At 37.4% G+C, this 24876-nt stretch overlaps 1 protein-coding gene across 3 annotated transcripts in view; it reads left to right on the forward strand.

Annotated features, from left to right (window-relative positions):
- Positions 1 to 24876, forward strand: part of CERKL (CERK like autophagy regulator) — a 140822-nt gene that overhangs the window by 54051 nt on the left and 61895 nt on the right. The window lies entirely within an intron of this gene.

Genomic DNA, 24876 nt, shown 5'->3' on the forward strand with positions numbered 1-24876 from the left:
ATCCCTGGGTCAGGAAGATTCCCAGGATAAGGCAATGGCAACCCACTCCAGTACTCTTGCCTGGAAAATCCCATGGATGGAGGAGCTTGGTGCAGGCTACTATCTATTTCTAGTCTGTTAAACGTTCTTAGCATGAAAGGTGTTGAATTTGGTCACATGCTTTTTCTACATTAATTGAAACAATCATATAACTTTTTCTTTTCATTCTGTTAATGTGGTGTTCTACACTGATTTTTAATAGGTTGAACCATCCTTGCATTCCAGCAATAAATCCCAAATAGTCATAGTATATAATTCTTTTCATATTTTACTGAATTTGGCCTGCTAGTATTTTAACATTACTATTCATTAGGGATATTTGTGTGTAGTTTTTATTTTTCTACTTTTAGTATCTTTCTGACTTTAATATCAAGGTAGTACTGACCTTATAGAATGACTTAGGAAGTAAGCGTTGAATGAGTGCTTCCATGAAGAAGCTTTGATAATCTGAAGTAAAACACTTCTTAAATAATATTGTTCTCTTGGAAGCTGCTTTTAAAATGATATTTGTTTTTCTATTAGTGTTTCTTTTGAGCTTATATTAGAATTTATTTTTCTTGTACCTACACATTGATAGCAAGAGAATATATATACTGGATGACTTAAGAGTAACAGTTTTTATTAATTTAAATATAATTGATTTACAATATTGTGTTTCAGGTATACAGCAAAGTGATTTAGTTTTATATGTGTGTGTGTATATTTTCCTATTGTTTTCCATTGTTGGTTATTACAAGATCCTGAATATAGTTCCCTGTGAAATATAATAAATTACTGTTTAGTTTATATATGTTAGTGTGCATCTATTAATCCCATACTCCTGATTTATCCCTCCCCCTTCCCCTTTGGACCCTGTGTTTCTATTTTTTAAGTAAGTTCATTTGTCCACTTTTTAGATTCCATATAATAAGTAATATCATATGGTATTTGTTTTTCTCTTCACTTAGTATGACAATCTCTAGGTCTATTCATGATGCTGCAAGTGGCATTATTTCATTCTTTTTTAATGGCTGAATAGTATTCCATTACAAACATATACATATATAAATATACACACATTTACATATATGTGTCTGTGTATATATACATACATATATATGTATGTATATACACCCAGGTAGCACTAGTAATAAACAATCTGCCTGTCAGTGCAGGAAACTTAAGAGACTTAGATTTGATCCCTGGGTTAGGAAGATCCCCTGGAGGTGGGCATGCAACCCACTCCAATATTCTTGCCTGGAGAATCCCATGGACAGAGGAGCCTGGTGTGCTACAGTCCATAGCATCACAAAGAGTTGGACACGACTGAAGTTAGGATGCACGCACACACACACACACACACATCCCCGCACAACCCATGTCTTCTTTATCCCTTCGTCTGTTGATGGGCCCTGAGGTTGCTTCTGTGTCTTGGCTATTGTATGCAGTGCCTCCGTGAACACTGGGGTGCGTGTACCTTTTTGAATTAGAGCAGTTAGTTTTTCTGGATGTATGCCCAGGAGTGGGATTGCTGGATTAGACAGTAACTCTGTGTTTAGTTTTTTTTAATGAATTTCTATATTGTTCTTCATAATGGCTGCACCAATTTACATTCCCACCAACAGTGTAGGAGGGTTCTTGTTTCAACACACCCTCTCCAGCATATATTTGTAGAGTTTTTGATGATGGCCATTCTGACCTGTGTGAGGTGATACCTCATTGTAGTTTTGTATTGCTCAAGTAATTAATGATATTGAGCATCTTTTCATTTGCCTGTTGGCTATCTGTATGTCTTCTCTGGAGAAAAGTCTGTTCAGGTCTCGTGCCTATTTTTTGAAAGTATTGTTTTTTGAAATTGAGTTGTATGGACTGTTTGTACATTTTTGCAACTCTCTCCCAGTCTGTAGTTTGTCTTTTTGTTTTGTTTATGGTTTCCTTTGGTGTGCAAAATCTCATAAGTTTCAGTAGGTCTCATTGTTTATTTTTGCTTTTATTTATTTTACATTGAGAGACTGACTTTAGAAAACAGTGCAATTTGTGTCACAGAATGTTTTGCTTATCTGCTATTCTAGGAGTTTTGTGGTGTTGTGTCTTATATTTAAGTCTTTAAGCCATTTTGAACTGAATTAAATTTTTGTATATGGTGTAAGGGAGTGTTCTAACTTCATTGATTTATATGCGGTCATCTAATAAGAATAACATTTTTTTTTAAGATAATTTAAATTGTTTATACTTCAGGGTAGCTTTTCCTAAAGGTAATATCCAGAGAAAAGATAATATTTTCTAGAATGTTATGTCCTTATGAATTCAGTGTATCTTAAATTTTGAACGATATTTATACTTTATATATTAAATAAAGTATACATGAATATACATATGAAGTTGGACTATAAAGAAAGCTAAGCGCCAAATAATTGATGCTTTTGAACTGTGGTATTGGAGAAGTCTCTTGAGAGTTCCTTGGACTGCAAAGAGATCCAACCAGTCCATCCTGAAGGAAATCAGTCATGAATATTAATTGGAAGGACTGATGCTGAAACTGAAACTCCAAAACTTTGGCCACCTGATGCGAAGAACTGACTCATTAGAAAAGACCCTGATGCTGGGAAAGATTGAGGGCAGGAGGAGAAGGGGACAACAGAGGATGAGTTCATTGGATGGCATCACTGACTCAATGGACATGAGTTTGAGTAAACTCCGGGAGTAGATGATGGACAGGGAGGCCTGGTGTGTTGCAGTCCATGGGATCACAATGAGTCAGACATGACTGACCGACTGAACTGAATATATAAAGCACATTAGATTTCTGAAAGTATCTAGTCAAACTGAGTTTTAGGATTTTTTTCTCACAGACTTATAAATCTTGTTTTCTTCTTTTTTTGGCCATTTTTTCCTGTTTCCCAGGTTAACTAGGGTAGAGGCAGCTGTTGTTGATGCACAGCTTGGGGTAGAGATGATTCAGGATAGATCTGGGTGCCAGACAAAGAGCAGGCACATGGTGATGTTAAGTTTTCAGGCCAGAAATCATTGATCGAGAAGACTGAGGACCCAAGTTGGTCAAGTGCAGTCAGCTGATGTGGTTGTACGTATAGAAGATGGGTTGAAGTGACCTATTAGAACTACGAGACCTGTTACTAAATGGTCCGTTCAAGTGTAAGGAAACCTGATTAAGAAAACAGGAAACTACAGAGGCCAAAGTTTGGTCCATCTCTCTAGAAACATAATGTATATATATACATATCTATTTATATAGAGAGAGACTGAGGGAGGAGATATATATATATGTGTGTGTGTGTGTGTGTATGTGTGTGTATTCAGTTCAGTCACTCAGTCGTGTCTGACTCTTTGTGACCCCATGAATCACAGCACACCAGGCCTCCCTGTCCATCACAAACTCCCGGAGTTCACTCAGACTCACGTCCATCGAGTCAGTGATGCCATCCAGCCATCTCATCCTCTATCGTCCCCTTCTCCTCCTGCCCCTAATCCCTCCCAGCATTAGGGTCTTTTCCAGTGAGTCAACTCTTCACATGAAGTGGCCAAAGTATTGGAGTTTCAGCTTTAGCATCAGTCCTTCCAAAGAACACCCAGGACTGATCTCCTTTAGAATGGACTGGTTGGATCTCCTTGCAGTCCAAGGGACTCTCAAGAGTCTTCTTCAACACCACAGTTCAAAAGCATCAATTCTTCGGCGCTCACCTTTCTTCACAGTCCAACTCTTGCATCCATACATGACCACTGGAAAAACCATAGCCTTGACTAGACGGACCTTTGTTGGCAAAGTAATGTCTCTGCTTTTGAATATGCTGTCTAGGTTGGTCATAACTTTCCTTCCAAGGAGTAAGCATCTTTTAATTTCATGGCTGCAATCACCATCTGCAGTGATTTTGGAGCCCCCAAAAATAAAATCTGACACTGTTTCCACTGTTTTCCCATCTATTTCCCATGATGTGATGGGACCGGATGCCATGATCTTCGTTTTCTGAATGTTGAGCTTTAGGCCAACTTTTTCACTCTCTATTTTCACTTTCATCAAGAGGCTTTTGAGTTCCTCTTCACTTTCTGCCATAAGGGTGGTGTCTTCTGCATATCTGAGGTTATTGATATTTCTCCGGTCAATCTTGATTCCAGTTTGTGTTTCTTCCAGCCCAGGGTTCCTCATGATGTACTCTGCATATAAGTTAAATCAGCAGGGTGACAATATACAGCTTGACGTGCTCCTTTTCCTATTTGGAACCAGTCTGTTGTTCCATGTCCAGTTCTAACTGTTGCTTCCTGACTTGCATACAGGTTTCTTAAGAGGCAGGTCGGGTGGTCTGGTATTCCCATCTCTTGAAGAATTTTCCACAGTTTATTGTGATTCACACAGTCAAAGGCTTTGGCATAGTCAATATAGAAGAAATAGATGTTTTTCTGGAACTCTCTTGCTTTTTCCATGATCCAGTGGATGTTGGCAATTTGATCTCTGGTTCCTCTGCCTTTTCTAAAACCAGCTTGAACATCTGGAAGTTCATGGTTCACGATTTGCTGAAGCCTGGCTTGGAGAATTTTGAGCATTACTTTACTAGCATGTGAGATGAGTGCAATTGTGTGGTAGTTTGAGCATTCTTTGGCATTGCCTTTCTTTGGGACTGGAATGAAAACTGACCTTTTTCAGTCCTGTGGCCACTGCTGAGTTTTCCAAATCTGCTGGCATATTGAGTGTAGCACTTTCACAGCATCATCTTTCAGGATTTTAAATAGCTCAACTGGAATTCCATCACCTGCACTAGCGTTGTTCCAAGTGATGCTTCGTAAGGCCCACTTGACTTCACTAGGATGTCTGGCTCTAGGTGAGTGATCACACCATCGTGATTATCTTGGCCGTGGATATCTTTTTTGTATAGTTATTCTGTGTATTCTTGCCACCTCTTCTTAATATCTTCTGTTTCTGTTAGGTCCATACCATTTCTGTCCTTTATCGAACCCATCCTTGCATGAAATGTTCCCTTGGTATCTCTAATTTTCTTGAAGAGATCTCTAGTCTTTCCCATTCTGTTGTTTTCCTCTACTTCTTTGCATTGATCGCTGAGGAAGGCTTTCTTATCTCTCCTTGCTATTCTTCGGAACTCTGCGTTCAGATGCTTATATCTTTACTTTGCTCCTTTGCTTTTCACTTCTCTTCTTTTCACAGCTATTTGTAAGGCCTCCCCAGACAGCCATTTTGCCTTTTTGCATTTCTTTTCCATGGGGATGGTCTTGATCTCTGTCTCCTGTACAATGTCACGAACCTCATTCCATAGTTCATCAGGCACTCTATCTATCAGATCTAGTCCCTTAAATCTATTTCTTACTTCCACTGTATAATCATAAGGGATTTGATTTAGGTCATACCTGAACGGTCTAGTGGTTTTCCCTACTTTCTTCAATTTAAGTCTGAATTTGGCAATAGGAGTTCATGATTTGGGCCACCGTCAGCTCCCATTCAATATCACGGTAATCCAAGTCTATGCCCCAACCAGTAACGCTGAAGAAGCTGAAGTTGAACAGTTCTATGAAGACCTACAAGACCTTTTAGAACTAACACCCCCCAAAGATGTCCTTTTCATTATAGGGGACTGGAATGCAAAAGTAGGAAGTCAAGAAACATCTTGGGTAACAAGCAAATTTGGCCTTGGAATACAGAATGAAGCAAGGCAAAGGCTAATAGAGTTTTGCCAAGAGAATGCACTGGTCATAGCAAACACCCCCTTCCAACAACACAAGAGAAGACTCTACACATGGACATCACCAGATGGTCAACACCGAAATCAGATTGATTATATTCTTTGCAGCCAAATATGGAGAGGCTCTATACAGTCAGCAAAAACCAGACCGGGAGCGGACTGTGGCTCAGATCATGAACTCCTTATTGCCAAATTCAGACTTATATACATTTAACTAAAAGCATTCCACTTTAACAGTGGGTCTTTTACAGCATTTTTATTTTAAATTCATTTGAGAAGAGATAAAAAGAAGTTAAATGAAAATGAAAACTTAATTGAATTAAATTTCCCTTACATGGGCAGGTGTTCATGGGACTTCCATAGTCTATAAAATAGGAATGGGTCATTTGTTCAGGAGAGTCAAAGCTCTTCCTTGAACTGAAGGTCTTGAAGAAATCTTCTTCCCTGGGGCTTGTGAAAGGTGGCTGAGTGATATGAGAGACAACTTCCGCAACGTATCTCATCCATAAAAACCAGCAGCAAGCAAGCAGGGGGCATCCCAACAAAGCTCAGTTTAGTAAAAGCAATTTTATTAAAGAAAAGGAACTTGTCCAAACACACACACCCCACAGAAATACTATCCAAATATTTGTTCAGCTTAATGAGTAATGTTTTGGTTTGATCCAGAATTAAAATCTAAGCTAATTAGAGAGATGAATAAACTACATATTTCTTAGGCTATCATCCTTTGAAAATGTTACTTTTTGTATCATTGACTTTGATAATTTTTGGAGTTAGTGAAATACATGAGACCATATTCTTTGGCATTGTCCCGGAGGACAGAGCAATTTTGCTGATGAGCAAATAGATTGACTTTTGAAATCAACCAGTGCAAACACAACAGAGTTGAAATCATCTAGTAAAAATAAAGGAACTGAATCAAGGTGATTTGAATGAATGACTGTTAACCATTTCTGCCCCTGAGTCGTCTCAGTAGCTCCTTTAGGAGAAGCCAACTACTATCTCCAAGCCCCAGGAAGACAGTCCTGGGTCAGCTTCGTTATGCAACAGATGCACTCTTAAGGCTCCAAAGCTCTCTACCAAATGCTGCATGATACTGATACTTCCTTTTTTAAGGTTGCAGTCTTAAGACATTTTTCTTGATATTTTCTTCACTTTCAAAGCCATGCAATCCACGGGTTCATAGAAGTGCCTATTGCCTGAGAGTCAAATATTTACAATTGGATCAGGACTCGTTCTGTAAGTGGAGGTGGTCTGTGTCTTTCCTGGTCTTTCTGGGTTCAGGGTGATTGTTTACGTCTTCCTGGTCCTCTTTGGTTCTGATTTCCCCAGAGTTGGGTTTGTTTGTGGATTCTCTCTCTGTCTCACGTCCATTGTCCCTATGGTCTACTACATATACTGGGTCAGGTCTGGCAGATGAGTGGTTGTTGGTTTCCAAAAAAATTAAAAAAAAGAAAAAAAGTCACCAATTAAGGAATTGTGTTTGAAACGGACCTAACTTAAGTTTGGTGGGTGATAGAACTTTGCATCAAAAAAATATAAATGACTTGAATTTTATATATTACTATTTTAAGTCCAAAAATTGTTTTAAACTAGTTCTGTGCAAAACAGTGGATTTAAATAAAATGCATATTTTGTTTTATTTATTTTGAATGTTGTCTTTAATCACCAAATGATTTTTCCTGTCAGTCTTCCCCCCGCGCCCCCCGCCCCAGCTTATTCTTCTACTGAGATAAACACGAAGAAGGTATTAAAACCTAAACTCGTTGACTTTTTAGTCTAATAGTTACAATCTTTAGGATATTTGGATATCAAATGTTATTTTCAAGTGTGGAAATTTATATTTTGAACTGGAGCAATGGATAGGATGTAATGAATTTTTGAAGAAAGAACAAATTGCCAGCACTAAAAAGAGGACAAAATGAACTCTCAATTACTTGAAGTTTTAAGATTTTGACAAAGAGTGACTAGGTTAAAAACCAATACAATATTGTAAAGTAATTAACCTCCAATTAAAATAAATAAATTTATATTAAAAAATTAAAAACAGAATTTCTAAATACAAAAAATGTCTTAGAACTGTTTCTGTTTTTCTATTTTTATGTGAAAGAATTAAGATCTTTTACATTTCAATTCTTTACACAATTGAGCACAGTATCTTTTTTTATTAATATAGAGAAGTCACCATAACTTTATTGACTACTAGTAAATATAAGTTAATTCATCCAACACATGTTTGGGATCAGGCACTGTGTTCAGTAATGGAAATACAAAAAAGAATGAGATGTAATCCTGTATAGAACACTCTTGCCCTAGGAGACAAACAGGAAAACTTGTATTGTAATAAACGTGTTAAGGACCACAATGAAGATATGAAAAAATTAATAGGGATCATAACCATTGAAGAGACACTGATGTATAGAACAGTCTTATGGACTCTGTGGCAGAGGGAGAGGGTGGGAAGATTTGGGAGAATGACATTGAAACATGTAAAATATCATGTAAGAAAAAATTGCCAGTCCAGGTTCGATGCACGATACTGGATGCTTGGGGCTAGTACACTGGGACGACCCAGAGGGATGGTACGGGGAGGGAGGAGGGAGGAGGGTTCAGGATGGGGAACACATGTATACCTGTGGCGGATTCACTTTGATATTTGGCAAAACTAATACAATTATGTAAAGTTTAAAAATAAAATTTAAAAAAAAAACATTAAGGCTGAAATGCAGTCACCAATAAATCTAATACGTAGTCATTGTGGTGAAAGTCCTTTAACAGTCTTTTCTGCTTTATTTATAGCCGTGATGTGAAGATAAACAGGCACATCTAGTATAGCATGTGTGTACACTAGATACATCAATTTTTATCCAATTAGGGTGTGATCCAGTCTCTGCATATGTGGATTTCCTGCTGCTGCTGCTCCTAGAAATGATGAATTGCAAGCTTCTCTAAACCATGAGCCAACCTCTCCTCTAGCTACTACAATCTACACTTTAAAGTGTATTCATAGGCTTTCTGACAGGTTATCACCCCATACAGGAAGATAAAACAAAGTGCGCTGATATTTAGGACTCCTTGAAACAAAGATTTTCAGCAGTTGCATTGGTTGATCTTCAGTGGAGGACTTAGAATGGTGTGAAAATGAAGTAAAATATTTTTTAAAAAATCTAAAGCTTTATGCTCAAGTAAGTTGGAGAATGCTAATATCATAAACAGTGAAATTGGGACACTGGTTGATTTGAGGGAAAAACATTCTGTTTGACACATTTGGCATATATGACATCTGTTGGAGATGTTCAACAGGCTGGCAGTTTGAGAGGGACGCATGAAGAGGTGAAGAAGAGCTGATGTGATGGGAATAGATGAAATATTGTAAAGAGGTAGTACAGAATGTTGGGTAATACTTGTGTATTAAAATAGGCAGAGAAGATAAAAGCCAGAACTACAAAATAAAAGGAATGGTTAAAAAATAATGAATAGCTCTTTTATCATAGGACTATTGAATTTTATTGTTAGACTTTGCTAATTTACTTGTAATGGTTTTGGTTTTGCTAATTTATTTGTAATGTTTATTACTCCGAGACAATTGACAAAGGTAATTTTAGCCCACATTTGATTGAGTTAGTTCCAATATCATATTTTTCTATTTCATTTCTAAATGCTAATTTCATGAAGTAGGCAAATGTGAATGAACCACTTTGATTAAGTAAACTTTGTCCTTGTAATGTAGTCTGCTCTTAGCTTCTACTTCAATAGCCATCCTCAGTTTTTAGGTATGAAAAATGAAGAAAATAGCAAAATTACTTAAATATTTGGTTTTTATTTCTAAGACCAATTTTTCCCAGTTTCCCAAAGATGTCAAATCTATTTTCCATATGATAGTAATTTTGATTTTCAGAGGATTCTTTCCTTAATAGTAAAAACTGGGGCTTCTAAACAATAGTTTGTTTAATATTTATTTTGTCTTGTGCAAGAAATTAAGGGTTAAACAAATTTTGGGGTGTAAAAAAAAATCCAAACTATATTAATTATATTATCATGAACCAGGTAGAATTATTGTTATCAGGAGAACAGAATGATGTGAAGTTTTATTTGGTTATGCTGCCAAATGATATAAGGAAAAATAAGTTGGAAATTAAGAATATAACAGTTGCGTTGAAATGAATATTTGTTATATGTCAAAAGTATGAACTTCAGACATTTCGTTGTGAACAGTTTGAGCTGACAACACTTGTTTCCTTAGGGATAAATTATTTTCTGCAGACCTTATGTCTGAAGTATGGGTATTTTTCTTTGAAACACCCCCCCAAAAAAAAAAGATTTAAGATTTTGGTTTATTAGCAGTTGAGTTGGACATTAAAATTATGCATGTCACTTAAAAAAGTTTTTTTATATTTTTGACTTAAAAAAATTTTTTTGAATATTTTTATTGAAAGGTAGTTGATTTACAAAGTTGTGTTAGTTTCAGGTGTACAGCAAAGTGATTTTTATATATATGTATATATTCTTTTTTTTACAGTCTCTTCCATTGTGTGTTATTACAAGATAGTTAGTGTAGTTCCCTGTGCTAGACAGTAGGTCCTTGTTGCTTATCTATTTTTGTATATAGTAGTATGTATAATTTAATCCCTTAATCCTAATTTATCCCTATATCCTTTAGTAAGCATAAATTTGTTCTCTATATCTGTAAATCTATTTCTGTTTATAAATACGTTCATTTGTATCCTTATTTTTTTTAGATTCCATGTGTAAATGATATATTTGTTGTTTTCTGTCCAGCTTGCTTCAGATCAGATCAGATCAGTCGCTCAGTTGTGTCCGACTCTTTGCGACCCCATGAATCACAGCACACCAGGCCTCCCTGTCTATCACCAACTCCCGGAGTTCACTGAGACTCACGTCCATTGAGTCAGTGATGCCATCCAGCCATCTCATCCTCTGTCGTCCCCTTCTCCTCCTGCCCCCAGTCCCTTCCAGAGTCAGAGTCTTTTCCAAGGAGTCAACTCTTCGCATGAGGTGGCCAAAGTATACTGGAGTTCCTTCCAAAGAAATCCCAGGGCTGATCTCCTTCAGAAAGGACTGGTTGGATCTCCTTGCAGTCCAAGGGACTCTCAAGAGTCTTCTCCAACACCACAGTTCAAAAACATCAATTCTTCGGCGCTCAGCTTTCTTCACAGTCCAACTCTCACATCCATACACGACCACAGGAAAAACCATAGCCTTGACTAGACAAACCTTTGTTGGCAAAGTAATATCTCTGCTTTTGAATATGCTATCTAGGTTGGTCATAACTTTCCTTCAAAGGAGTAAGCGTCTTTTAATTTCATGGCTGCAGTCACCATCTGCAGTGATTTTGGAGCCCAGAAAAATAAAGTCTGACACTGTTTCCACTGTTTCCCCATCTGTTTCCCATGAAGTGGTGGGACCGGATGCCATGATCTTTGTTTTCTGAATGTTGAGCTTTAAGCCAACTTTTTCACTCTCCACTTTCACTTTCATCAAGAGGCTTTTGAGTTCCTCTTCACTTTCTGCCATAAGGGTGGTGTCTTCTGCATATCTGAGGTTACTGATATTTCTCCCGGCAATCTTAATTCCAGTTTGTGTTTCTTCCAGCCCAGCGTTTCTCATGATGTACTCTGCATATAAGTTAAATAAGCAGGGTGACAATATACAGCCTTGACGAACTCCTTTTCCTATTTGGAACCAGTCTGTTGTTCCATGTCCAGTTCTAACTGTTGCTTCCTGACCTGCATACAGGTTTCTCAAGAGGCAGGTCAGGTGGTCTGGTATTCCCATCTCTTGAAGAATTTTCCACAGTTTATTGTGATCCACACAGTCAAAGGCTTTGGCATAGTCAATATAGAAGAAATAGATGTTTTTCTGGAACTCTCTTGCTTTTTCGATGATCCAGTGGATGTTGGCAATTTGATCTCTGGTTCCTCTGCCTTTTCTAAAACCAGCTTGAACATCTGGAAGTTCATGGTTCTCGTATTGCTGAAGCCTGGCTTGGAGAATTTTGAGCATTACTTTACTAGTGTGTGAGATGAGTGCAATTGTGCGGTAGTTTGAGCATTCTTTGGCATTGCCTTTCTTTGGGATTGGAATGAAAACTGACCTTTTCCAGTCCTGTGGCCACTGCTGCGTTTTCCAAATTTGCTGGCATAGTAAGTGCAGCACTTTCACAGCATCATCTTTCAGGATTTTAAATAGCTCAACTGGAATTCCATCACCTCCACTAGCTTTGTTCGTAGTGATGCTTTCTAAGGCCCATTTGACTTCACATTCCAGGATGTCTGGCTCTAGGTCAGTGATTACACCATCGTGATTATCTGGGTCGTGAAGCTCTTTTTTGTACAGTTCTTCTGTGTATTCTTGCCATCTCTTCTTAATATCTTCTGCTTCTGTTAGGTCCATACCATTTCTGTCCTTTATCAAGCTCATCTTTGCGTGAAATGTTCCTTTGGTATCTCTGATTTTCTTGAAGAGATCTCTAGTCTTTCCCATTCTGTTGTTTTCCTCTATTTCTTTGCATTGATCACTGAAGAAGGCTTTCTTATCTCTTCTTGCTATTCTTTGGAACTCTGCATTCAGATGCTTTTATCTTTCCTTTTCTCCTTTGCTTTTCGCTTCTCTTCTTTTCACAGCTATTTGTAAGGCCTCCCCACACAGCCATTTTGCTTTTTTGCTTTTCTTTTCTATGGGAATGGTCTTGATCTCTGTCTCCTGTATAATGTCATGAACCTCATTTCATAGTTCATCAGGCACTCTATGTATCAGATCTAGTCCCTTAAATCTATTTCTCACTTCCACTGTATAATCATAAGGGATTTGATTTAGGTCATACCTGAATGGTCTAGTGGTTTTCCCTACTTTCTTCAATTTAAGTCTGAATTTGGCAATAAGGAGTTCATGGTCTGAGCCACAGTCAGCTCCTGGTCTTATTTCTGCTGACTGTATAGAGCTTCTCCATCTTTGGCTGCAAAGAATATAATCAATCTGATTTCGGTAATCTCTAAATACATCCATGTTGCTGCAGATGCCATTATTTCATTCTTTTTATGTCTGTGTAGTATTCCATTCTATATATATATACACCACATCTTCTTTATCCATCCATCTGTTGATGTATGTTGAGGTTGCTCTCATGTCTTGGCTATTACAAATAGTGCTGCTATGAACATTGGGGTGTGCATATCTTTTCCAATTATGGTTTTCTCTAGATATATGTCCAGGAGTAAAGTTTCTGTATCATATTGCCTATTTTTTCAGTTTTTTTTCAGGAACCCCATGCTATTTTTCATAGTGGCTATACCAATTTACATTTCTACCAACAGTGTAGGAGGGTTCCTTTTTCTCCACACTCTGCCAGCCTTTGTTATTTGTACACATTTTGATTTTGGCCATCCTGACCAGTTTGATACTTTTTCTGATACTTTATTATAGTTTTTATTTACATTTCTCTAATAATTAGTGATATTGAGCATAGTTTCATGTGCTTTTTGACCATAGGTATATCTTTTTTGGAGAAACGTCTTTTTAGATGTACCCATTTTTTTAATGTATTTATTTTTTATTGAAGGATAATTGCTTTACAGAATTTTGCTGTTTTCTGTCAAACCTCAACATGAATCAGCCATATCCCCATCCTTTTGAAACTCCCTCCCGTCTCCGGCCATAGCACCCTGAACACGCCCGATCTCGTCTGAAATTCCCTCCCCTGTCCCTCCCCATCCCACCCCTTTAGGTTGATCCAGAACGCCTGTTTGAGTTTCTTGAGCCGTAGAGAAAATTCCTGTTGGCTATCTATTTTACATATGGAATGTAAGTTTCCGTGTTACTCTTTCCATGCATCTCACCCTCTCCTCCCCTCTCCCCATGTCCATAAGTCTATTCTCTATGTCTATTTCTCCATCATTGCCCTATAAATAAATTCTTCAGTACCATTTTCTAGATTCCGTGTATAAGTGTTAGAATACAGTATCTTTCTCTTTCTGACTCACTTCACTTGTTCATCCACCTCATTAGAATTGACTCAAATGAGATCCTTTTATGGCTAAGTAATATTCCATTGTGTATTTGTACCACAAGTTCTTTATCCATTCATGTGTTGATGGACATCTAGGTTGCTTCCATGTTCCAGCTATTGAAAATAGTGCTGCAGTGAACAGTGGGATACATGTGTCTCTTTCAATTTTGGTTTCCTCAGGGTATATGCCTAGGAGTGGGATTGTTGGGTCATATGGTGGTTTTATTCCTCATTTTTTAAGGAATCTCCATAACATCTTCCATAATGGCTGTATCAATTTACATTCCCACCAACAGTGTAAGAGCGTTCCCTTTTTGCACACCCTGTCCAGCATTTGTTGTTTGTAGACTATTTGATGATGGCCATTCTGACCAGTATGAGATGATATCTCCTTGTAGTTTTGCTTTGCATTTCTCTAATAATGAGCAATGTTGAGCATCTTTTCATGTGTTTGTTAACCATCTGTATGTCTTCTTTGGAGAAATGTCTGTTTAGGTCTTTTTCCCACTTTTTTATTGGGTTGTTTGTTTTTTTGGTATTGAGTTGTATAAGCTGCTTGTATATTTTGGAAATTAATCCTTTGTCAGTTGTTTCATTTGCTATTATTTTCTCCCATTCCGAGGGTTGTCTTTTCACCTTGCTTATCATTTCCTTTGCTGTGCAAAAGCTTTTAAGTTTAATCAGGTCCCACTTGTTTAGTTTTGTTTTTATTTCTATTACTCTAGGAGGTGGGTCATAGACGATCTTGCTTTGATTTATGTCGAGTGTTCTGCCTATGTTTTCCTCTAAGAGTTTGATAGTTTCGGGTCTTACATTTAGGTCTTTAATCCATTTTAAGTTTATCTTTGGGTATGGTGTTAGAAAGTGTTCTAATTTCATTCTTTTACATGTAGCTGTCCAGTTTTCCCAGTACCATTTATTGAAGAGGCTGTCTTTGCCCCATTGTATATTCTTGCCTCCTTTCTCAAAAATAAGGTACCCATAGGTGCATGGGTTTATTTCTGGGCTTTCTATCTTGTTCCATTGGTCTATATTTCTGTTTTTGTGCCAGTACCATACTGTCTTGATGACTGTAGCTTTGTAGTATAATCTGAAGTCAGGAAGGTTGATTCCTCTAGCTCCATTCTTCTTTCTCAAGACTGCTTTATCTATTTAGGGTCTTTCTGTTCTAGTTCTGTGAAAAATGCCATTGGTAAATTGATAGGGATTGCATTGAATCTGTAGATTGCATTTGGTGGTATAGTCATTTTCACAATATTGATTCTTCCTACCCAGGAACATGGAATATCTCTCCATCTGTTTATGTCATCTTTGATTTCTTTCATCAGTGTCTTATAATTTTCTGTGTACAGTTCTTTTGTCTCCTTAGGTAGGTTTACTCCTAGATATTTAATTCTTTTGGTTGCAAATGGTGAATGGGATTGATTCCTTAATTTCTCTTGCTGATTTTTCGTCATTAGTATATAGACATGCAAGTGATTTCTGTATATTGATTTTGTATCCTGCAAAATTTGCTAAATTCACTGGTTAGCTCTAGTAATTTTCTGATACTCTTTTAGGTTTTTCTACGTACAGTATCATGTCATCTGCAAACTGTGAGAGCCTTACTTCTTTTCCAATCTGGATTCCTTTTATTTCTTTTTCTTTTCTGATTGCTGTAGCTAGGACTTTCAGAACTATGTTGAATAATAGTGGCAAAAGTGGACACCCTTGTCTTATTCCTGATCTTAGGGGGAAATGCTTTCAGTTTTTCACCATTGAGAAGAATGTTTGCTGTAGGCTTATCATATATGGCCTTTACTATGTTGAGGTAGGTTCCTTCTATGCCCATTTTTTGAAGAGTTTTAATCATAAAACGGACTGCCTCCTCTGCAGAAGTTATGGCCCTATCAGAGTCTTTTTTAGAGCCTCTGGTAACTGGCGATCAGAAGGCCTCTTTGGCCAGTCTTTCTCCATAGTTCTGCCTCTTCAGGCACTTAGACGGCTCCCTTGCCTGGGGTCCTTCTCTGTTGTGCAGTGCATCAGACACACAGAGGGCCCCCTGGCTGGGGTCTTACTCCGTAGATCAGCACATCAGACACTTAAAGGAGCACCCTGGGTGGGGTCCTTCTATGTAGTTCAGTGCGTCAGGCATTGATAGGCCAGCCTCTCTATTGCTCAGCTGCTGATGCTGGAGTGTGGGGAGAGAGAGGCTATGATGATGGCTCCACCCCCAACATGTGACTCAGAAGTATCACCTTGCTTCCATGGCTGCCTGGCTATCCCCCATTGGCATTTCCCACCACGATCTCCTCCTTTACATCCCCTCAATCCGTCTCTCTGAAGTCAACAGCAGCCCTCGCCCTGGGATTGCTCCACAATCCCTAAACGTCAATTCCCAGCTGCTGCCCCTTCTAGGACACCAGCGTCCATGTCCATGGTATGTATGGCTGCGGCAAGGATGGTCTGATTCTCATTCCATTTAGGCTACCACAGATCAGCTGTTTCACTTGCAGCCTTAAATGTTTCTCCTCTGACTTAGACAGTTGCCCTGCTGTGGGGATCGGACCCCTGCTTCAGTTCCCCGACCCACTGAGGGCAGGTCCAGTCCTACTAACTGTCCTGTTTTTCCCCCTAGTTCCTTTGTCCTACTGAGTTTTGTATGGTTCTGTATATTCTTTTCCACTGGTCAGGTACTCCTGTTCACTATCAGCTGGTATGCTGCATGCATTTATTTGTCTGAAGGTGTATTCCTGATATATCTGTGGAAAGAGATGTACTCCACATCCACCTACTCCTCCGCCATCTTATTCTCTCTTAGATGTACCCATTTTTGATTGGATTATTATTTTTTTTGATACTGAGCTGATTGTAGATTTTGGAGACTAATCCCTTGTTAGCTGCATCAATTGCAAATATTTTCTGCCATCCTGTAGGTCGTCTTTTTTTTTTTTTTAATGGTGTCCTTTGCCATGCTAAAGCTTCAAAGTTTAATTAGGTCCCATTTGTTTTTTTTTTTTTTCCATTACTCTTGGAGATAGGCTGAAAAGGATTATTATTGCTATGATTTATGTCAAAGAATGTTCTGCCTGTGTTTTCCTCTAGAAGTTTTATAGTATCCAGTCTTACATTTAGGCCTTTAATCTATTTTGAGTTTGTTCTTGTGTATGATGTTAGAGAATGTTCTAAATCATTCATTTGCATATAGCTGTCCAATTTTCCCAGCACGATATATTGAAAAGACTGTGTTTTCTCCATTTTATGTTCTTCCATCCTTTGTCATATATAGATTAACTGGCCATATGTGCATGGGTTTATTTCTGGGCTGTCTGTTTTGTTCATAGATTTTCTGTGTTTCTGTTTTTGTGCCAGTACCATACTGTTTTGATTTCTGTAGCTTTGTATTGTAATCTGAAGTCAGGAAACCTGATTCCTCCATCTCCATTTTTTCTCAAGATTGCTTTGGCCATTCACTGTCTTCCATGTTTCCGTACAAATTTAGTTTTTTGTTCAAGTTCCGTGAATAATGCCTTTGGAAATTTGATAGAAATTGCACTAAATCTGTAGATTGCCTTGGGTCATATAGTCACTTTGACAATATTGATTCTTCCAATCTAAGAATACAGTACATGTTTCCATTTGTTTTTGTCATCTTCCATTTCTTTCATCAGCATCTTATTGTTTTCTGATTACAAGTCTTTGCTTCCTTAGGTAGGTTTATTCCTAGGTATTTTATTCTTTTTGATGCCATGGTAAATCAAATTATTTCCTTATTTCTCCTTCTGACCTTTTGTTAGTGATAAGAACACACAGATTTCTATGTATTAATTTTATATCCTCCAGGTCTACCAAATTCATTGAGTTTTAGTATCTCCAGGATTTTATGTGTATAGTATCATGTAATCTGCAATGACAGTTTTGCTACTTCTTTTCCAATTTTATTTCCTTTCATTTCTATTTCTTTTATGGCTGCTCGTATTTGTCTTATGTATTGAGGTGCTCCTATGTTGGGTGCATATATATTACAGTTATATCTTCTTTGGTTGATTCTTTGATCATTATGTAGTGTCCTTCCTTCTCTCTTGTAACAATCTTTATTTTAAAGTTTATTTTGTCTGACATGAATATTGCTACTCCAGATTTCTTTTGACTTCTACTTGCATGGGATACTTTTTTCCATCCCCTTACTTTCAGTCTGTATGTCTCTCTAGATCTGAAATGGGTCTCTTGTAGACAGCATATATATGGGTCTTGTTTTTGTATCCATTCAGCCTAAGTATTTTGATTGGAGCATTTAGTCTTTTTACATTTAAGGTAATTAGTGATGTTTGTTCTTATTGCCATTTGTTAATTGTTTGGGGTTTGTTTTTTGCATTTTTTTCCTTCCCTCACTCTTTCATTGTCTTATGATTTTATGGCTATCTATAGTATTGTGTTTGGATTCTGTTTTCTTCCTGTGTATATCTACCATAGATTTTTGCTTCGTGGTTACTGTGAGTTTTTGGTATAGAATTCTCTGTATATATACATAATTATTTTAAGTTGCTGGTCTATTAATATCAAATGCATTTCAAATCTCCTGCATTTGTACTCTCCTCTCACAGATATTAGTTTAAATATCATATTTGTGTGTGAATGATTTCCTACCTTTGTGTATGTTGGCCTTTACTAGTGAGTTTTCCCATTCATATTTTATTTGTTTCTAGTTGTGGGCTTTTCTTTTCTGCCTAAAGAAATTCTGATAGCATTCGTTATAAAGCTGGTTTGGTGGTGCTGAATACTCTGAGCTTTTGCTTATCTGTAAAGCTTTTGATTTCTCCATCATATCTGAATGAAAGCCTTGCTGGGCAGAGTGTTCTTGGTTGTAGGTTTTCTGCTTTCATCACTTTAAATATATCATGCCTCTCTCTTTTGGCCTGCAGAATTTATGCTGAAAAACCAGTTAAGTCCCTTGCATTCCTATACACTAATAATGAGAAAACAGAAAGAGAAATTAAGGAAACAATTCCATTCACCATTGCAACGGAAAGAATAAAATACTTAGGAATGTATCTACCTAAAGAAACTAAAGACGTATATATAGAAAACTATAAAACACTGGTGAAAGAAATCAAAGAGGACACTAATAGATGGAGAAATATACCATGTTCATGGATTGGAAGAATCAATATAGTGAAAATGAGTATACTACCCAAAGCAATTTATAGATTTAATGCAATCCCTATCAAGCTACCAACAGTATTCTTCCAATATACCAACAGAGCTAGAACAAATAATTTCACAATTTGTATGGAAATACAAAAAACCTTGAATAGCCAAAGCGATCTTGAGAAAGAAGAATGGAACTGGAGGAATCAACCTACCTGACTTCAGGCTCTACTACAAAGCCACAGTTATCAAGACAGTATGGTACTGGCACAAAGACAGAAATATAGATCAATGGAACAAAATAGAAAGCCCAGAGATAAATCCACGTACATATGGACACCTTATCTTTGACAAAGGAGGCAAGAATATACGATGGATTAAAGACAATCTCTTTAACAAGTGGTGCTGGGAAATCTGGTCCACCACTTGTAAAAGAATGAAACTAGAACACTTTCTAACACCATACACAAAAATAAACTCAAAATGGATTAAAGATCTAAACGTAAGACCAGAAACTATAAAACTCCTAGAGGAGAACATAGGCAAAACACTCTCCGACATACATCACAGCAGGATCTTCTATGACCCACCTCCCAGAATATTGGAAATAAAAGCAAAAATAAACAAATGGGACCTAATTAACCTTAAAAGCTTCTGCACATCAAAGGAAACTATTAACAAGGTGAAAAGACAGCCTTCAGAATGGGAGAAAATAATAGCAAATGAAGCAACTGACAAACAACTAATCTCAAAAATGTACAAGCAACTCCTACAGCTCAACTCCAGAAAAATAAATGACCCAATCAAAAAATGGGCCAAAGAACTAAATAGACATTTCTCCAAAGAAGACATACAGAGGGCTAACAAACACATGAAAAGATGCTCAACATCATTCATTATCACAGAAATGCAAATCAAAACAACTATGAGGTACCATTTTACACCAGTCAGAATGGCTGTGATCCAAAAGTCTACAAATAATAAATGCTGGAGAGGGTGTGGAGAAAAGGGAACTCTCTTACACTGTTGGTGGGAATGCAAACTAGTACAGCCACTATGGAGAACAGTGTGGAGATTCCTTAAAAAACTGGAAGTAGAACTGCCTTATGATCCAGCAATCCCACTGCTGGGCATACACACTGAGGAAACCAGAAGGGAAAGAGACACATGTACCCCAATGTTCATCGCAGCACTGTTTATAATAGCCAGGACATGGAAGCAACCTAGATGCCCATCAGCAGATGAATGGATAAGAAAGCAGTGGTACATATACACAATGGAGTGTTACTCAGCCATTAAAAAGAAAACATTTGAATCAGTTCTAATGAGGTCGATGAAACTGGAGCCTATTATACAGAGTGAAATAAGCCAGAAGGAAAAACACCAATACAGTATAATAACGCATATATATGGAATTTAGAAAGATGGTAACAATAACCCTGTGTATGAGACAGCAAAAGAGACACTGATGTACAGAACAGTCTTATGGACTCTGTGGGAGAGGGAGAGGGTGGGAAGATTTGGGAGAATGACATTGAAACATGTAAAATATCATGTATGAAATGAGATGCCAGTCCAGGTTCGATGCACGATATGGATGCTTGGGGCTAGTGCACTGGGACGACCCAGAGGGATGGTATGGGGAGGGAGAAGGGAGGAGGGTTCAGGATGGGGAACACATGTATACCTGTGGCAGATTCATTTTGATATTTGGCAAAACTAATACAATTATTTAAAGTTTAAAAATAAAATAAAAAAAAAGAACCTTATGGGGATTCCCTTGTTTGTTTTTTGTTGCTTCATTCTTGTTGCTTTTAATATTTTCTCTTTGTCTTTAATTTTTGTCTTTTTTATTAATATGTGTCTTGGCATGTTTCTCCTTGGGTTTATCCTATGTGGAACTCTGTGCTTCCTGGACTTGGGTGACTATTTCCTTTCCCATGTTAGAGATGTTTTCAGCTATTATCTCTTCAAATATTTTATTTGGCCCTTTATCTCTCTTTCTCTTTCTGAGACCCCTATAATGCAAATGTAGCATTTGATGTTGTCCCAGAGGTCTCAAATTTTGTTGTTTCTTTTTATTCTTTATTCTGTTCCATGTCAGCAGTTATTACCATTCTGTTTTTCAGCTCAGTCATCTGTTTTTCTGCCTCATTTATTCTGATATTGATTCCTTCTAGTTTATTTTTCATTTCTGTTATTGTATTCTTCAACTCTTGTTGGTCTTTATTTTTCTAATTCTTTGTTAAAACTTCTTATAACTTCTCTGTGCATCCATTCTTTTCCTGAGTTCTTGAATCATATTTACAATCGTTACTCTGAACTCTTTCTCAGGTAAATTGCCTATCTCCACATCACTGGTTGTTCTGGGGTTTTATCTTATTCCTTCATCTGGAACATATCCTTCTCCTGGCTCATTTTTTAAAGTCATGTCTATACTTCTATTTGTATTTTTATGTATGTGGAAGTTTGGGTATGTTTCTAATCCTTGGAGAAGTCTTCCTCTTTAGGGGATGTTCTTTGTATCATCAAATGGTGAGGGACCAGCTCTGGTCCCAGGGTAGATTCTGACCTGTTTGCAGACTCAGTTATGGGACTGTTAGACTATGTTACGTTAGACTGTTAGACTAGTTATGGGACTACAGACTCAGTTCAGTTCAGTCGCTCAGTCATGTCCGATTCTTTGCGACCTCATGAATCGCAGCACGCCAGGCTTCCCTGTCCATCACCAACTCCCGCAGTTCACTCAGACTCAACATCCATAGAGTCAGTGATGTCATCCAGCCATCTCATCCTCTGTCGTCCCCTTTTCCTCCTGCCCCCAATCCCTCCCAGCATCAGAGTCTTTTCCAATGAGTCAACTCTTCGCAGGAGGTGGCCAAAGTACTGGAGTTTCAGCTTTAGCATCAGTCCTTCTAAAGAAATCCCAGGGCTGATCTCCTTCAGAATGGACTGGTTGGATCTCCTTGCAGTCCAAGGGACTCTCAAGAGTCTTCTCCAACACCCACAGTTCAAAAGCATCAATTCTTCAGCGCTCAGCTTTCTTCATAGTCCAACTCTCACATCCATACATGACCACAGGAAAAACCACAGCCTTGACTAGACTGACCTTTGTTGGCAAAGTAATGTCTCTGCTTTTGAATATGCTACCTAGGTTGGTCATAACTTTCCTTCCAAGGAGTAAGCGTCTTTTAATTTCATGGCTGCAGTCACCATCTGCAGTGATTTTGGAGCCCCCAAAAATAAAGTCTGACACTGTTTCCACTGTTTCCCCATCTATTTCCCATGAAGTGATGGGACCAGATGCCATGATCTTCGTTTTCTGAAAGTTGAGTTTTAAGCCAACTTTTTCACTCTCCTCATTCACCTTCATCAAGAGGCTTTTTAGTTCCTCTTCACTTAATGCCATAAGGGTGGTGTCATCTGCATATCTGAGTTTATTGATATATCTCCTGGCAATCTTGATTCCAGCTTGTGCTTCTTCCAGCCCAGCGTTTCTCATGATGTACTCTGTATATAAGTTAAATAAACAGGGTGACAATATACAGCCTTGACATACTCCTTTTCCTATTTGGAACCAGTCTGTTGTTCCATGTTCAGTTCTAACTGTTGCTTCCTGACCTGCATACAAATTTCTCAAGAGGCAGATCAGGTGGTCTGGTATTCCCATCTCTTTCAGAATTTTCCACAGTTTATTGTGATCCACACAAAGACTTTGGCATAGTCAATAAAGCTTTATCAAAAACTCTCTTGCTTTTTCAATGATCCAGCGGATGTTGGCAGTTTGGTTCCTCTGCTTTTTCTAAAACCAGCTTGAACATCTGGAAGTTCACGATTCACATATTTGGGACTGTTATTTCTTACTTCTGGTTTCTGACCCCTGGTGGTTGAGTCTGGTCTAGAGGCTTGTGCAGACTTTATGTGGGAGGGGTTGGTGACTTCTCACTGGTGGATGGAGTAGGGTTTGGTGGCAGGGCCATGTCAAGGGATATGTCTAGAGGTGACTGTGGGCTCAGGAAGTCTTCAGGCAGCCTGTCTGATGGGTACGACTGTGTTCTCACCTTTTTTTCTGTTTGTCCTGAGTGGTCCCAGTACTGGAGCCTGCAGGTTATTGGGTGGGGCCACGTCTTGGTGCTAATGTCCATAGCAACCCATCAAGCTTCACAAAAGCCCAGTAATGACTGACAGAGGCATGCCAAGGTTTTTCTTGTTCCTTTGCTCATTAGCATCAGCTGTGACTCTTAGCCATCACTCCTTCAGCTGAAGGCAAGCTTGAGTTAGTTCTGTAGAAACTATTGATGCTGTTTATACTTGGGATGAGTGACAAAAGGCCATCTTCCCAAGGGCTTCTCACAGGCTTCTGTAACATATGTCTCCTAAGGGAGGGATATATTTTGCATATAATTGATAATAATGTTTAAAAAACAATCAGTTAATGTCTTATAGAAGAAAATTATAGTCCTGCTTCAGTCACTACAGATCACCTTGAGGAAATAAATTTGGAGATATATTTATTCTCAAGTTTTTTCTAATATGTTTCTAATTCTTTTGCTATAGAATAGTTCTTTTAAACATGTCCTTTGTGTTAAATTTCTTCTCTGGAAAAAAATTAGATATGTTTTATTACATTTTATCATGCGAGTACATCAAAGGCTAAATAAGGTCTAAATATTTTTAGAGAAAAATATTTCCAGTAAAATGTTGAATTGTTTTCATGCTGTTTAATGAATTAGTTAATATTTTTCCCTTGACTGAACTATAGAGAAGTCATTATTTTAAAAAGTTAAGTCTTAATGCTAATAGCTGACATTTATTAAGCATTTACTATGTACCACTTTTGTAAGCAATTTTTATTAATTATCTCATTAAATCCTTATAATAGCATCAAGCTATAAATATTTTCTCATGTGAAAAGGGGAATGGGAATGATATTGCTTATTTTATAAGCTTAGTTGTGAGGTATGAAGGGTTAAAATAATGCATGATTTAGCAGATAGTAGAATTAAGTAAATTATTTTTATTAATTTTTATTAGTTTATACATGAGAAAACTAAGGCTTAAATAGTTTAATATTTTGCTAGTTTGAAGTTACACAGCTAGTATGTGGTAGAGGAGCTGGAAACAAATTTGTGTCTGCATGAATCTGGAAAATGAGTCCTTAGCTGATATGCTATTTCCTATCAGATCTGTTGTATGCATACTCCCCAACTCTTAAAGTATGGTATATTTATTGTACATGTTTAGACTCTTTCCTGTAAAAGGGACTTCAAACACTAGTTTGGAAGGAGCTACATTATCTTATTTGAAGATTATACCTTTCTAGACTTCTTTTCCAAATATGATGATTTGAAACTCTGGATCCTTGGAGTCTGAAGCTTACCCTTAGCACACAGGGTGAACAGTAAGTAATATTGTACCACATTTCTGAGTCCTTAAAAAAAAATTCATCCTCATAACTGTCACCATTATTAATTGAGGTCTTCTAGTACCTTGGAATGGATTGGGAATGACCTGTGATGGATTCATTTTGATATTTGGCAAAACTAATACAATTATGTAAAGTTTAAAAATAAAATACAATTAAAAAAAAACTATAAAAAAAAATAAAAAGATAACAAACAGTTCTTTTTATTAGCCTAAAGGAATTTTAAAAACACGTAGAAACACACTGGTTTGTGACTGATTTCTAGGTTTTATGTTTATCAAAATTTCCTAAGCAAATCACAAATGTTATAAGCCTATAGGAATTATTAAAAGTTGGATCAGTCCTTCAATGAGAATATAATGAATTGTCATTTAACAACTTTTTCACTGGAAAGAAATGAAGTAAAATGTAATAAAGCAGCATTCTCACAGTATGCATAACTAGGAAATACATAATATTTCATATTGTGACAAATTATTATTAAGCCCCCTGGTATTCATTAGAATAACCATTAATGGTAATGAAATTGTATGGTGTTTATGTAGATATTATATGTAACTCCAGGAATTTTATTA

This window comes from Bos indicus, chromosome 2 (assembly GCF_029378745.1).
Source record: "Bos indicus isolate NIAB-ARS_2022 breed Sahiwal x Tharparkar chromosome 2, NIAB-ARS_B.indTharparkar_mat_pri_1.0, whole genome shotgun sequence".
Taxonomy (NCBI): Eukaryota; Metazoa; Chordata; class Mammalia; order Artiodactyla; family Bovidae; genus Bos; species Bos indicus.